Here is a 15,837-nt window from a genome sequence, read left to right on the forward strand (position 1 = left end):
ATGGCAGATCACAAGAACAAATCAACCATTACTTTGAAAAACACTGGTATAAATGAGTTCTATTTATTAGCTTTCTTATAGAATATTTTTTATATTGTGTACCTTATTTCTCATTTTATCAAGGTTTGCTGGTTACAGTGAGAGGAAGAAAAGAATATTTAGAAACTGTGTTGATACAAAGGAAGGGTCTATAGGCATTTTAGAGAATTCCTGAAATGCTATTTTGTACAAAGCCAGTTACCATCTTTATGCTTGAGGCCTACAGTAGGATAAGGAAAATCTTTGTTTAGAGATCGTGTCCCATATAGTCAGGAATGGACATTTAAAGCCACATACCTTAACGACAATTTTGAATAGAAAGCTGCTTTGGGTTGCTAGTGCAGAGCTCTAGGACAGTTCATGTAGAAAGCAGTAGTACCAGATAAGACAGAGGGGACTCTTCGTACGTGTATTAGGACAAGAGCCAATTTGATCCATATTTTTAAGGAGCTTGGAAAATACTCTAAATTGAGATTTAGGGGAATTGCTTTTGAATCCTGACCTTGATCCTAACTACATTTATCCCTTTGAAAAACCACTAAACTTGTATTGTCCAAAGTAGTAGCCACTGGTCACATATGAATATTTAAATTTGTATCGATTAAGATGAAATAAAATTTAAAATTCATCTTCTCTGTTGCATTAGTCACAAGTGCTCATTAGTCACATGTAACTAATGCCATCCATATTTAACAGTGCAGAATAACATTTCCATCATTGTAGAAAGTTCTACTTGAGAGCACTGAAAACCTGGCCTTGCTGTCTACCTGTGTAAAATAAGATAGTGGACTTAATGGTCTCTCCTAGTCTAATATTCTAATATTTGCATGATGACAACTTACACTGGAATGGGTAAGCTCAAGGTGTGTTATACTATAATTTCCAGGATGATTCTACTAACATCTGGAAGAATTTGACGGTAAGCAGACTGTACTGTCACCAAGAGCCACTGCTTTTTGTCTCGCTCCCCCTTTATTTCCCAATTTCTTCTCTTCCTCTTTTCCTTCTTCCCCTCTTTTTCTTCCTCTCCACTGCCTCCCCTCCTCTCCTCCTCCTTCTCCTTCCTCTTTTTCTTTCAAGGTAAAAGTCATTTGACCTGAATCGTGAAGGTGAGATAGAAAATTTCATAGGCGGCAGGTGGCTAGCTTTGTAAAGGTGGCATTATTTGCCACTCTTAACGTGGTGGTAATAACTGACATAAGTTGGATTATAATTGGTAATAAATAGTTCCCACACCTCAAAAACTTAACACACAGGTTTATTTCTCATGTTAAATACTCGCCAAGGCCCACTGTGAGCTCTGCTGTGCATCATCCTTACTTTGGATCCAGGCTCTTGGAGCAAGCAGTTCTTCACTGTAGCAAAGGGGGGAGAGGGGGAAAGAGGTGAGTGATACCCTGGCACTTAAAACTTCTTCCCAGGAGTGCCACATGTTATTTATGCTCACACTTCCTTGGCTGAGGTGAATTACAGCCACATATAACCTCAAGGATATAGGGAAGTACAGTGCTACATTATCCCTGAGAAGCAAACTGGAAATGTTTGATGGAGGGTGTGAATGACCACAATATTCATAGACCGACATCCAATAAGAATTCTATCCATGGGACCAGTGAGGAAGATCAAACCCTTCAAGTGCAGTTTCTGAGTGACAGCAGCTACTGTGAATTACAGACTCATACCCATTGTCCTGCAAATTGTTGCTGCACAGAAATGCTTGATTAGATCTGCCAGATCGTCCCCTTTTCCTCTTCCCCTTCAAGAGAAGCTGTAAATATATATTGTTATATGAAGTACCTTTATTTAAAAATTTTTGGCTCATTGTCTATAAACATTGTATAAATCAAAGAATGGACAATACAGCCAAGAGAAGCACCCATTCACAACTACTAAAGTTTGGAATGGAAGGCAGTAAAAGAGATAATAGAGAGACAATGGCCTGGAAGGTAGGAGACCTGAGTGCTAGTCTTAGTGATAAAATAAACTTCCTGTGTGCCATCGAGTGAATCACTTACTCTCTCTTTCGTCTATAAAACAAAGGTAGATTGTGCAAGATTCCTGACTGAGTTAAGTATTTTAGAATGGTTCCAGCAGATTTAGGAGCTACCTGAAGTAACAGGCAAAGTTGTTTAGCCATCTCCTTACCCCTGATAGCATAAATTAAATGGAAATTGCACCATAATTTCTTTCTCCATTCTTTTAGAAACTGGGGCAGAGGACCAGCGATCTGAGAGAGGGAGATTCAAGTTTCATGGAAGTGTGAATAACTCTATACACAGACCTTACTCAGAGCTGACTTAGGAGCATCAAGATCTCTAGAGTCCTTCCTTACAGAAAAATAGTGGCACTGTGTAGAGTATCTTGAAAGATGGGATAGTTAATAAATTTAGAGTGTCAGCTTTCGCATTATACAGATTTGGGTTTAAATTGTGCTCTGCTAGTTACTATGTGCCCTGATCTCATCACTCATCTTCTGCCTGTTTCTTCATCCATAAAATAGGAACAGTAAATACAGTAATGGTATTTACTTAGTAAAGCTGTTGGGAAGTTTAAATTAGATAATACATATAATGTGCCTAATATTAAAAATGTCTCAGTTATTATTGCTACTGTTGTGTCTCAACTTCTTTCTCTGCTCCTCCCACATGTGTAGCTTCTGGAATTCTGTGTTTCCACAGCTTTCGCTGAAATTGTGCTCAATGAGCAGCAGAAGAAACTTCTGGGGTTATGACTTCTCAGTTTTTTTTTTTTTTCCTAATCAGATCTTATGTAAATGCAGCTTTGTACCCCTGGAATTAGCAACCTAGAAAGAGATGTCTTTGTGAGGATTCTTGTCTTGGACTTGTGTTACATGAACATTTCATTTTTCAAATTATATCTATACTAACCAGAGGGGATTTTTATTGTGCTATAAGTCTGGTAAAAACTTGAAATAACTGCTTAGAGCTTTCAATACCATTGATTTGAATCCAGTTGACATAACTAAGGCCAGCATAATTGTTCTTCGGACTCTGTGTCTCCAAGTCAGAAAATTTGAAACAGGTTGGCAATTAGCAAAGGAACTATTTCTGGAAATTTATTGAGGTTGTGGTGTTTTTTTGTTTTTTGGTTTTTTTTTTTTTTTTTTTTTTTTGATGAATTTGAAGACCTGTGGGTTCCAAGGCTAATTGGAATCATTTCAGCTTCAAAGTACATTAGCCTTGATTTAAAGCTTTGAAGACCCTCTGAAACTTAAGCTAATGTGGCATAATTTTATTGGGTGTTTATCTTATCATTGCAAGGATCTGTGTTGATCGTTGCATAATTGAGTATCAATAAAATAATTAAATGTATTGCATCTGTGATCCTAGGTAAAGTTTATTTTTGCTGGAAAACATCGATTGTGTATTGTTAGATTTTACCTGAGTAAAACCTCTTCACTGTTTGTTACTTATACCATATGATTCTGAAACTAACTTTAAAGATGACTTTGGGTTCTTGTGTTGTGTTTTTTAATCATGAACACTCATCTGTTAAAACATTTGGCTTTTATTACGCTCATTTTGTCTGTGGAGAAATCCTACTTTGTTTTTCAAAGGCAAAATTGAGCTGTTTTTTCTCCTTTAAGTAGATTCTGTCATAAACGCTAGTTATTAAATTCAAAAAGAGCATACAGTTTTTGAAATCAAGTAAAATTTTAGTTCTACTTTGTTGGAGCTGTTGCACAAAAGACAAAATCTGTGTCAGTCTTTTATGGAAGTATAATACGCTCTTTAAAAAAAAAGACTTACTGCTCCCCTCTCATTTTAAAATTATACATGTTCATTGTAAATATGTAGATGTATCACATTATCCTACCATGCAAAAATAGCACTGTTGATTTTTTAAAAATATTTCTTTCTTTTGGTTTCTTCTCATGCATATAACAGCATGAAAATTACATCACGAAGAGTTCCAAATTACTTATAACAGATTTAAATGAGGGCATTTTTATGTGGTCATATTTTATTCCTCCTTTTCAAATATCTAGATTCCTAGTTACGAGACATTTTCTGATGGAAACTATAATTCTTGCTCAAATCGTCAGAGGTAAAAATTCGGTCGATGGATTTTCTTTGCTTTTCACTTGCCTTTTCTGCCTCGGACTGACTGGCTTTTGATCTACTATAGAGTGGGCAGAGAAAAGAGGAGACAGTGAACTTCACTGTCTGTTTTTCTCCTCTTAAGAGCTCAGAAACTAAAGGAGACGGAGGACAGATATTAGATACTAATTAATCAGTTTAATATTCAAGCAGTTGACAGCAGACAAAGAACAATAACATCTGTACTGTATCTGCCTCTTTTCTAAACTAAACAACCACTTTAAACTCCTAATCTACCAATAAAATAGCAACCATATTTTAATTGAAGAGCAGACAGCTAACCATGTCAAAAACAGTCTTAATTTCAAATTTGTTCAAGTTTTATATTCCTTTCTTGGAACAAGTTTTATTTATAGAGCTTTGGTTTTTCTTCACCAGAGTGCTTATTTATTATTTAAAAATTTCTAGATTCTGTACCCAGATTCCTTGTATATTGTTTTATTTTTAAGGTACTCCAGTGCTTATCATCTTATGTGGACCTTAGTCATTATCCAAAAGGAAGTTTGCCTTGCTTCTGGGATCAAAGAAGGGACTCTTTATTCAAAGCATCATAGAAAGGAGACTGTTGCCTTTATTTGTAGCTTAGAAATGTATGGAGTCTTACAAACTAGACCAGTAGAAAATAAAGGCAAGAGGATGGCATGACACTGAGCAAGGATTTACTGAACTCACTGGGGGAACCAGAGAGCATTTTCCTGTTGTCACCATTTAGTGACTACGCTGTTCACCCTTTTCTGTGTCAGAATCACCTTTCAACCTGCTACCTTGAGTTAAACAGTTCTTGGCCTGGTGTAAAGTTGGGAAGTATACTTAGGAAACATCATTCAATTGCCTATTATTAAGACTCCATCTTACTAAAGGCTGGATAAGACCATTCTTTCAATGTGCATGGTAAAGAGGTGACTCAGAAATGAAAACTACATTACATTTATATTATTCAAATCCATTTCATGATCTCTAGGTAGAAACATCTCCTCGCAGCCTGCTGGGCAATCTTCCCATTTCTCCTGCTTGATTTCCAAATGGCTGGAACTAGAAATAATTTTGCTTTGACAATCAGCTAATGAGCCCTTGTATCATCTTTCCAGCTGCCTTATATTCAGTAGAAGTGATCAAAATACCTAAAAACATTCGCATAGCCAAAGGATCTTAAAATTTCTAATTTATGTAGGTTATTTGAAAATACATTTGGCTTTTCCCTACTCTACAATTCCATATAGTCTCTTTCTAAATAGGTACTAAACTCTCTTTAAGTCTCCCTATGTCTTGCTTTATGTAACTCCCTCAGTGCAGTGAATCCCTATAAAATGAACACATGAATGAATGTAGTTTCTTGTTCAAAGAGAAGATCTATAAATTAAGATGCATGATGCCCATGTGGTAAAGCACAGAAAGCCATTCCTGAAGAGGTACTAGAGCAAAGATATAAAGCTAGAAAAGTCTGAAGTGCTTTCAAGGAACAAAATAATCCATTTTGACTAAGGTTAGAGAGTTAGTGAAGAAAAGGCTGAAGAATTTGCCATCACTACTAGGATATAACATCATTACACAGATGAAACCTATGTAAACCTATAACCCATGTTAGTGAGGAGACAGATTGCAGTCCAATATGGAAAAATGAAATACACACACACACACGCACGTATGTATGTATACATATGTATATATACACACACACCTATATATACATACATACATACATATATATAGGTGTGTGTGTGTGTGTGTGTGTGTGTGTATCCAAAACTATGGCAGCAACAATTAAACACTCATTAGTATACTAATGCACAGTGTTTACTTATTAAAATTCCTAAAAATGATTCTCATTCCAAACTTTCTTGTAGCCCTCCCTGCTAGCATCTAGGGGAAAGCATTCCCTGTTGTCTTTACATTTCCTCCCACCCTGAGCCCACAGAGCTGCTGTTTCCCTCCCTAGTCCCCCTACCTTAGCTTTTTATTATTTAGATTGCCTTAGCCTTAGAGTTTTAAAGTTTTCCTTTTTTCCCCCATTTCTGGGATTATAAAGGAACATCTTGGATCTGGTCCAGTGAAAGAATCCTCATTCCTTAGTAGGGAAGAGGCAGAAAAAGCAAGTACTTTTTTGTTGATCTCACTACACAAATAAGTGCTAATTAAGAATAATGTTCTGTAAAGGAAAACACAAGGTATTTAATGTCAGGACCAGGGCTTAAATCAGTAATTCTAGTTCTTACCGACTGGGTTACCGTGGGCAAATGAATTAACCATCAATTATTGGGCTCCTTATCTGTGAAATGGGGATGATAATTATACTCATTTCATAGTGAGAGTGTATGTGTGAGTGTGTGTGTTTTCAGTTGCAAGGAGCCACACACGTGAATGATCGCGATTAATGATTTTATTTGAGATTATTGAGAGTCAGTTCATCAAGTTCATTAGGGAAGAAAATTATGTTCTTATTTTCCTGTGCAATCCTGCCCTCACATTTCCTGTGTTGTCCTACTGAGCTCTTGTTCAGCGCTGGTGAAGGGTGTGAGGGCTCTGGGCTGCCTGAATCCTCTCCCTGTTCTGGACCCTCATTAACACTTTACTCTAGGATTTCTTTGTTTAAGACACATCATCTAATACAATCCCTTATTTTTATTCTTTGTAACACTGCCATTTTTTCTTCCTGAAATGTCTTCATATTGTCCCCTTAAGTTAAAGGCTTTTTTCTCCATTTGTGAGCATGTGCTACCACTGGAAATATAACCTTATACTGCCCCTTCCCTTTTAGCTCAAATTACGATATTTTAAATCAGTGACTTTGTCTTAGGCCTTTCAGGCTGCTACAACAAAATATCATAGATTGGGTAGTTTAAAAATAACAGATTTATTTCTCGTAGATCTAGAAGCTTGAAGTCTGAGGTTAGGGTGCCAGTGTGGTCACATGAAGGCCCTCTGCAGGCGGCAGGCCTCTCTTTGTATCGTCCCATGGTGGAAGGTGCTGGGGAGCTCTCTGGGGTTTCTTTTTGAAGGACATGAATCCGATTCATGAGGTCTCTCCCATCATGACCTAAGCACCTTCCAAAGACCCATCATATTGGGAGTTAGAAATTCAACATGAATTTTAGTGGGGGCACAAACATTCAGACCATAACAGCTTCGATTAAAACAAAAGCAGTGCGAAAGAAAACTCTACAAGCTTCCCTTGTGAAAAGCACCAGTAGGAGTTGTCAGAATATGCTATTTATTACTTTTCATTTATTTCACAGTGAAGGGCAATTCGGGCATGAAGAGCCGTGTTTTAAATAGACTTACTGTACTCTCATGCCCTCTGACATCTATATTAACAAGGTCAAAATCAAACCGGTAACCAGGAAATGTTCATAATGAGACTAAAAGTGATTTGGTCTCTGGCCTTATGCATTAATTGCTATTATCTATGTCTTACTCATAGTTTTATCTACTGCGATTTCCCGAAGAAAAGATCAGTTTTGAGTAAATACAATGGCTAAATCTATAACACTGATGTCATTATTCCTTAATGATTGAGATTCTAATTTAATTTATGTACTACTTTAGTGCAGGAAATTAACCGATGAGTCAATTTGTTTCAGACAAATAATTGTAAAGCACAGATGTGTAGCAAGAATTTTGAATTAAAAAGAACATTGCCTCACTTTATCCCCTTTGTGATACTTACCATTTTATTAATATCATACATATAAAATTTGATTACATGAGATTATCAAGATGGAAGACACATTAAGTGAATGGTAGTTACCCTCTTGGTCTCTGGGACGTATTCATTAGGTCCATAATGAAGGGCAAAGCAGAGCCATTCATGGAGTCTCAGTTTTTCTTATAGTATTGTGGGGAGTGGTTTTTCTCCAGGCTGTCTGAAAGAGGCATGTGGTTGTTAGGGCAGGGGGACAGGGAGCTGCTTAAAACTCTTTTCTGCCTGCTGACAGGAATTTGCTGCTTGCTGCAGGGACTTCTGTTCTGAAAATATATCTGCTTGCTTTTCTATCTCATGAGAATGCTATGGTTTTCAGCATTGATTGTCAGGGGTGGGTGTGGGACTGCCTCAGACATACAGAACTTATAACTTGTTTTCCAGATGAACCCTTTAATATCTGTGTGACCTAGGGGATATTGCTTAAAAATTCACTGAGACCAGTTTATTTTTAAAATGGAGCGCTTGGGGAGGGGGGTGGTGTGTGTGTGTGTGCGTGTGTGTGTGTGTGTGTGTGTGCGCGCGCTATGTGAGATAACAAGCCTAAACTAGGGCCTGACAGGAAGTACTCAATATATGACGTCTCTTTGCACCTTTCATTAATCTCATCTTTAGTGATTGGCTTGGCTTGCCCCTGCAAAACTGTTTGCAACATATTTGCTTTGAGCAGTATGTTTTCTAGGATACTAATAATGCAAATATCAGGAGCTCTGAAACAAAGTACCTTTTATACAAGATTAGAAAGAGACAGACTCAGAGCTGGGAAGAAATAGATTAATTTCAACTTCAATTTTTATAATTTTGTTAGTGTGACATAGTACAAATGGGCTGCCTAGACTAACAAATTAACTGTTTGTGTCTAGAACAGATTTTACATACATCACATCTCTCTGTCTCATTAAGTGTCATCTCCTTCTCCATCCCCCCTCCCCCCCCCCCCACCAAATTCAGTTTGGGTTATAAACAGTTTGGCTGCCTTTGTTTTCTAGGGCAGAGAATTTCTTTTTGGAGTGGAGTTATTCCAAGTTTAAAGAATATGAAGTGAGATATGAAGAGTTGAGCTGTCTTAAAGAACAGTGATGTAAATGATGAAGGATTGAATCAATAGATCGTTAAAGACAGTCTAAAGGAACTTTAATTATAGAATCTCAGATTTTAAAGGTGACAGGGAGGCATAACAGACTTGCAATAAATAATATACATGTGCCAGTAAATAGCTGTTTTCTATTTTCCTTCAAAGGAAGAGGAGTCTTCCTTTCAATACTAAGAATAATTTGAGTGCAACATTAAGATTCAGTTCTCGCCTGCAATGGTTGGCAGGTACTGGAATTCAGCTAACAAATGAGCCTGTGACATTTCTTCTTCAGAAGAATTTTATTGAGAAGAGGACTCATAAGTCTCCCAATATGGATGAAGAGTATCTTGCCCAGTGACAAACAACTTAGCCATTTCCCCACTACAATCTATGAAAGAACCATTTTGGTAAAAATTTCAAACTGTGCTTTGATTTAAACTAATTCGTTTATAGTTCTGTGTAAGAGTTCACTTAACAAAACAGTTATGCTGGTAAGTGTTTTAAATCTACTGATCTAATGGGAGATGGAAGAGTTTACCCATTATTGGTTAAAAGAAATGAAAACTATGCACTCTCTAAATGCTTTCTATATATCATATACATTTGCCATAGTCCTATGAGGTAGGACTATTTTCTGGACAAGAGAACTGAAACTTAGAGAAGTTAGACCATGTGTCCATGCTGGTGCCTGTTGACTTGAAAGCCTGTTCTGTCTGCACAGCTCCACGTGCCTCTATTTTCCATTTGTGGGTCTGTGACTGAAGGCATCTTCCCTGAGGTGGTAGCAAAATACATAGGACAGAGATCATGTGTGGAGCATGGCTTTTTAGAAATTCACATTCTCCTGCATTTTCTTATTTATTTAGAAATACTGTCTTGTGATTCCCTAATCAGAAAACTAACCTTTCATATATTAACATAGACCCTCAGATATTTCCGAAGATTAGAGAATTTAGTAAGATACCATTTACACTGATTTCCTACTTCAATTTTATCATTTGGGTAAATATTGAGTTGTTTATTCTTCATTTTTATGAAATTATAAACTTAAATGTTATTGTTAAAATATCACTGCTATTAATCTGTCAACTATAAATTTTCAGATTTAGGTTCTTAAATCTTGGCAGGCATTTTACCGGTGGATTAAAGAGTTTGAGGACACTTTTCAGGTGACAATATTATTGGTGAAGTAAAGGAGACAATGGGGAAAAACAAAAAGAAACTTAACAAAGGAAAAATAGTCAAAGATGACAGTACTTGTTTTGTACAGTGAGAAATCTCTCTGATGTCATGCAATATTTTGGAACCAAAGCCTCTTTCAATTTGACTTTAAACCCCATACTAACCCATGGCTTTGCTTGTATTTTCTTCTTGATCTTGGAAAATAAATATATTTCAAAACATATCACCATTGCTATATATCAGGACAACACTTAGAATGAATTTAGTTTATCTGTGTTAAAATATCTTTACATGTTTTATTTCCTGACACACCATGAGGTGATTATTTGTTATTTCTAGAATCATCATTTTCAAGGAAAGTTAGTGCTTACTATAAAAATGAAATATGTGGAACTAGAAATTACCCAAATGCCCAGTAATAGTGGAATGAATAAATATGTTACATTTTTACAGTGGAATACCAAACAGCAATTAGAATGAAGCTCTATATCTACCTGCAACAAATGAGTGACTCTCACGAATGGAATGTTAAGCAAACAAAGCCAGACACCAAAGAGTCCACAGTGTATAATTGTACGTGCTCTACAGTTCCATTAATATAAAAGTCAAAAACTAGTACAACTAATCTATGCTGTTTAAAGTCAGCATAGGACTTTCCCCTGGGAGGGGAATGCAACAAGGAGGAGGCACCAGAGGAATTTCTGGGATACTGATAATCTGATCCTTGTTTTGAGTGCTTGTTAAGTAGCCGTGTTTCATTTGTGGTATTTCTTTGAGCTGTTCGATTAGAATGTGTGAATGTTCCTGTATCTATGGTTCTTCGATTAAATGTTCACTAACAGTCCAATCTGAACAAAACAGGCCACTAAACATGTGACAAACTGAATGGATTCTTTAGAAACCAATAATAGTCTTTTAAAATTAGAACATCTTGAAGGTTACCATATTTTGTTGATTTTACAATGCACTTATTTTCAAATTATATCATTTTCGAAATTAAAATATATGTAAAAATTCATAGTGTTTAATTATGACACTATTAGTAGTGGTTCCTCTTAATTGCATATAAAATAATGGCATTTTACTATTAATGTTTTGTTAGACTTGATGAAACATAGTATTAAAATCATGATAGATAGAAATAAATGCTGAACTAATGGAAGATTGATATTTGCAGAAATTAAGTCATTATTTTTATTTTGGAAATATTAAGGGACAGTTTTATGGCATTTTATAGCATTTTTATAAAATTTATTTGGAGGAATAATGTATAAGCAAAACTGAAATGTTTTAAATAAGAATGATAAAAGATATAATTTACCATTCTCAAATATATTTTGAAAATAAAAAATTAAACTGAGATAGGTAAGTAAATCAGAGTAGTGTTGTCCAAAAAATAACTAAATTCATATGTGACTATAGCGTATATTGAAAGTGGCATTTCAAACTATGGTGGAAAGTTCAGGGGGAAAAAGGAAATGAGTGAAATGTGGCTGGCCCTTCAATCTGTCACTTTTAGTCTATGTTTTTGAGGATAATGCGTGAGAGACAGAAGATATCTGGGTTTTGGCTTATGACAGACAAGACCTTAAGTTTCCCGTTGTCAAAGATAACCATTTTTTCCTTAGGAAGTGCTATGTTTGCCTGAGCTCCTTTCACTTTGGAGGTCTCCATTTAACTCCTGGATAGGAAGCAGACCAGCTTTATATGAATGTATTAGTCCATTAAAAGAGAAAAATATCAACACTGAAGAGTGATTTTAAAAAATGAAAAATATTGTCTAAAAGTCAGCTTATTACATCCACTTCATGTTACAACCCCTCAAATTCAAAAGGACCCTTCCACGCTAACTCCTAAATTAACTGATACTCTGAAATAAATGTAATGGGGCAGGGATACTTTTTTTTTTTTTTTAACACATAACTTTTTAAAGGGAAATGATAGGAAAGCCTATTTCCAGAAAAAAAAACGATTTCTTATTAATGGAGTATGTGAGGCTCATATGACACTGCACTGATTGCTCTCTTGTCAGTTAAAAAAAAAAAAGTTAGGAAAAAAAAACACAAAAAATTTCAATTACATTTACAGCAGCAGTTGAAGGAGAACAAAATCAATGAAAGGAGCATACTTATTAGAGACCTGCAGTTGCCATAAAACTGAAACTAAATCACAGTGACAGTGTCTGAACTTCAGATAAATTACTTCGAATTCAGAATGGGAGCCTGGAGAAATAATGGAAATGATATTGCAGTTGGTGGAAAAAAGGGTTAGAACTTTTCGTATTCATTGTTTCTCTGGATCTTGTAGATGTTGTCAAGATCAAATACTGATTTTTTATCTTTTTAATTTTATTTTGTTTTATTTTTTGGAGGAGGGTATTCTGTTGTTTCTCCAGCAGATTTTTTTTTTTCTCCTAGGTTGTATTTGCATTGAAATTCTGGAGGATTATGCTCATATGTTCAGAATACAGGCAGAGCTAGTGGGGACCCCAAAGCAAGGTAAACCTTAGGGAGAAACCTGTTCTCTCTGAAAAGAGGGCAGGTTGAGAAAGAAGTGTAAGATTAAGAAGGGCCAGCCAGCTCTGTCCTTCTGGCTCAATAGAGACAGATCATCTTGGTTCAGAGGCTTCTCCTAAGCTCCAACCTGATGTCAAAGTCTTTCCTTCCCCCAACCTCTGTGCTTTCCTCAGATGTGCTTTTTTTGAGGTCACAGTATATGCCTTATGGTGGTCTTCCAAGCTTTGGCAAATGATTATGAAATGCTGATCTTGCCTTTAATGAATGCAGATGATTTGTCAGCACTAGGACGGGACCAGCATTTTCTCACAACAAACAATGCTACATAAAATTATATGCAAATCACTGAGAGCATTACACCACGATCTATAACTATTACACAGAGCAGAGTGAGTCTTCACAAAGAGATTTTCTGACTTCTTAGTCCTTCATAGGATACTGAGCATTTTCAAGTTTCTCTTTGTTGAGGGTTAACTCAATTTATTGTTTTTAATGGTAGGGAAGACAATGAATAATTACAGGAAGAAATCAGAGAAGAGGGGTTTTATTTTGATTTTTCTGGATAGAAGAGACTTCAGTACATTTATAGGCAAAGGAGAAAGACTCATCATAGAGGCCGAACACAAGAAAGACATGATGATTAGTTAATAGGGCAACATCTTCAGGGAGACTGGAGTGGGCAAGATTTGAAATTCAATGGAGGAATTCACCTTTCTGGGAGAACTATCAGGCACCAGGAGAGACAGTAAATGAAGGGGGAAGAAGCAGCACCTGAGGAACCTCTCACATGTTCAAGTTGGTTTTCTTAGTGAAGAGAAAGGCAAGGCCATTGGCCAATGATGGAGGATTAGGGGGTAGACGATTTGAAGAGAAGGGGAAACATTTGGGATAAGGGACAGGGCATTCACAAAGAACTCATTAGTCAAATTAAAAGACCAGATGAAGTAGCCGATCATGTGTTTGCAATTGCTTCAATACTTTCTGTTATGTGATTATTTTCTTTAGTGGTGTTAAGTCAGAATGTAAAAGAAACTAAGAGGGTGGCTTGATTCTCGGCCGCGTAAACTGCTGGCCAGTTGATTTGATTCACTGCTTTACTCCTAGTGCCTGGGACAGTGCCTATAAAAGTAAGTGTTTAATGTGTATGTTTGATTGGTTGATTGAATGGATGAGTGAATGAATAAGACAAAAAGAAGAGAATTAAGGGTAATATTTGGTGACTAAAGTGTTTTTAATATGGGGTACAGACAAACAAGAAATGAAAGAAGGTGACAGACTGGGAGAAAAGGTGATACAGAGGCAAAAGTTTTCAATTATAAAATAGTAATAAATATACTAAAAATAAAAGTGAAGGAGAGGAGTAATAGAATTTAAGATTTCAGAGATGAAGCACTTCAAGATAATATACTGTTTTATCTTTTAATTTATTTATACATTTCATCTCTTCCACCAACTTATGAGTTCTTTGAAGGTGAAGGTGGAATCTTTTATTTCTTGGTGTTTTTCATAGAAACCAGTCAATAAAGAATGAATAAATAAAAATGCACACATAAAGTTGACCCTTAACTTCATAGCTGACTTTCTATTCAACTGCAGGTAATTCCCTCAGCACCTATGTACCTCAGTTTTACAGCCAGCAAAGCAAGTAAGATACTTTTTTATCCATACATTCTGAGAGGAATAAGTCAATAATAGTGGTAAATAACTCTGTTTCTAGCATTTTTGTACCTCAGTATAAAAATACCCAATTCATTAAATATTCTTTGTCTAGATTAACATATTTCATTTTTTGTGTCACTTTCAAAATATGTGGATCCCATTTTGGATAAGACTACAGAAATACATCTATGATCCTTCAATGATTGAATAAAAAATTAGTAAGCACCTATTGTGCCAATGTGTGTGTGTGGAAGTGCCAATGACAGGAACATTTAGAAGTATATTAGTCATTATTTCTGAGCCCAAACTAATAGATATAAAATAATAGCGAACCATATGTATTGTTGTATCATTATATCCTAAATGATCCGGTGCATTTCATTGATGATGTGGGAATTTTGAGGAGCTACTCTTAATGAGGACTTGCATATACAAATAAGGATTTACAGAGGAGGTGAGATAGAGATGACTGTTGAAGGATGGATAGACTCTAAAAAGATAAAGCTATTCCAAAGTGATAAGCAGTAAAGTTCTAACACCACAATTTTCTTGTTCCTCTTGGCAGTGAGGGTATATCAGATCCTCCAAAAGTATTTTCCATAGACCCTTTTGGAGTGTCTACCCAGCCTAATGATTCCCATCCTTTATCCCTCACCCCTGTGGGCTCTTTCCTCTGCTTACAAACTAGAGGGTCTCACCTGTCTGGACTTAGTTGATTGGACTATGTATAGACATCTGAACCAACTTGCATGAGATTCATCTGTGAATTTGCAGTTAGGGTTACAGACTCAAGTTTGGTTACAGAAAAAGAGGTTATTATGCAAAGCTAGGCCTTATGGATTTCTCTTTCAGAGGAAAAAAATGAAGTAGTTTTGCAGAGAACAAGATGACAGGAGACCTTGGAGTTCTTCAAAACTTTATTGGTTTAGGAGCTGGTCCTTCGTTTACAGTATTATTATCATTTTGATGTTTGCAGGGTCTTTACTCATATTCTCTGTTTCATCACTGATAGTAATAATTTGGGTCTTCTGTTTTTTTATTTTTGGTCCATCTTATAAAATATTTGTTATTTTTATTTTTTCACAGAACCAGTTCTTTTTTAATTTATTACTTTATTATATTTTTATTATTTCTTTCTATTTCATTTAAGCCTGTTTTTCTATTTTTCTAGGTTCTTAAGGTGAGAGATTAGATTATTGATTTGAGACTTGTTCTTCTTTATAATGTATGCATTTTAGTGCTATAAATTTTCCTCTCATTACTGCATTAGCTTTGTCCCACAAATTTTGATATGTTGTATTTTTATTGCAATGTGTTTTTTAAAAGTTCTCTGAGTCTTATTCTTAGACCTTTAGTTAATTAAAAAGTTGCTTAGTTACCAAGTGTTTGGAAAATTTTTTCTTATCTTTTTAATTTCCAGTTTGATTTCATTCCATTCAGAGAACAGTATATGATTTCAAATCATACAGGTTGCATATTTGTTTAGGTCTGTTTTGTGGCTCAGGGTAGTCTCTCTTGGTATATGTTCCATGGGCAATTGAAAATGTG

This window comes from Rousettus aegyptiacus, unplaced genomic scaffold (genome assembly GCF_014176215.1).
Source record: "Rousettus aegyptiacus isolate mRouAeg1 unplaced genomic scaffold, mRouAeg1.p scaffold_m13_p_8, whole genome shotgun sequence".
In the NCBI taxonomy this organism is placed as follows: Eukaryota; Metazoa; Chordata; class Mammalia; order Chiroptera; family Pteropodidae; genus Rousettus; species Rousettus aegyptiacus.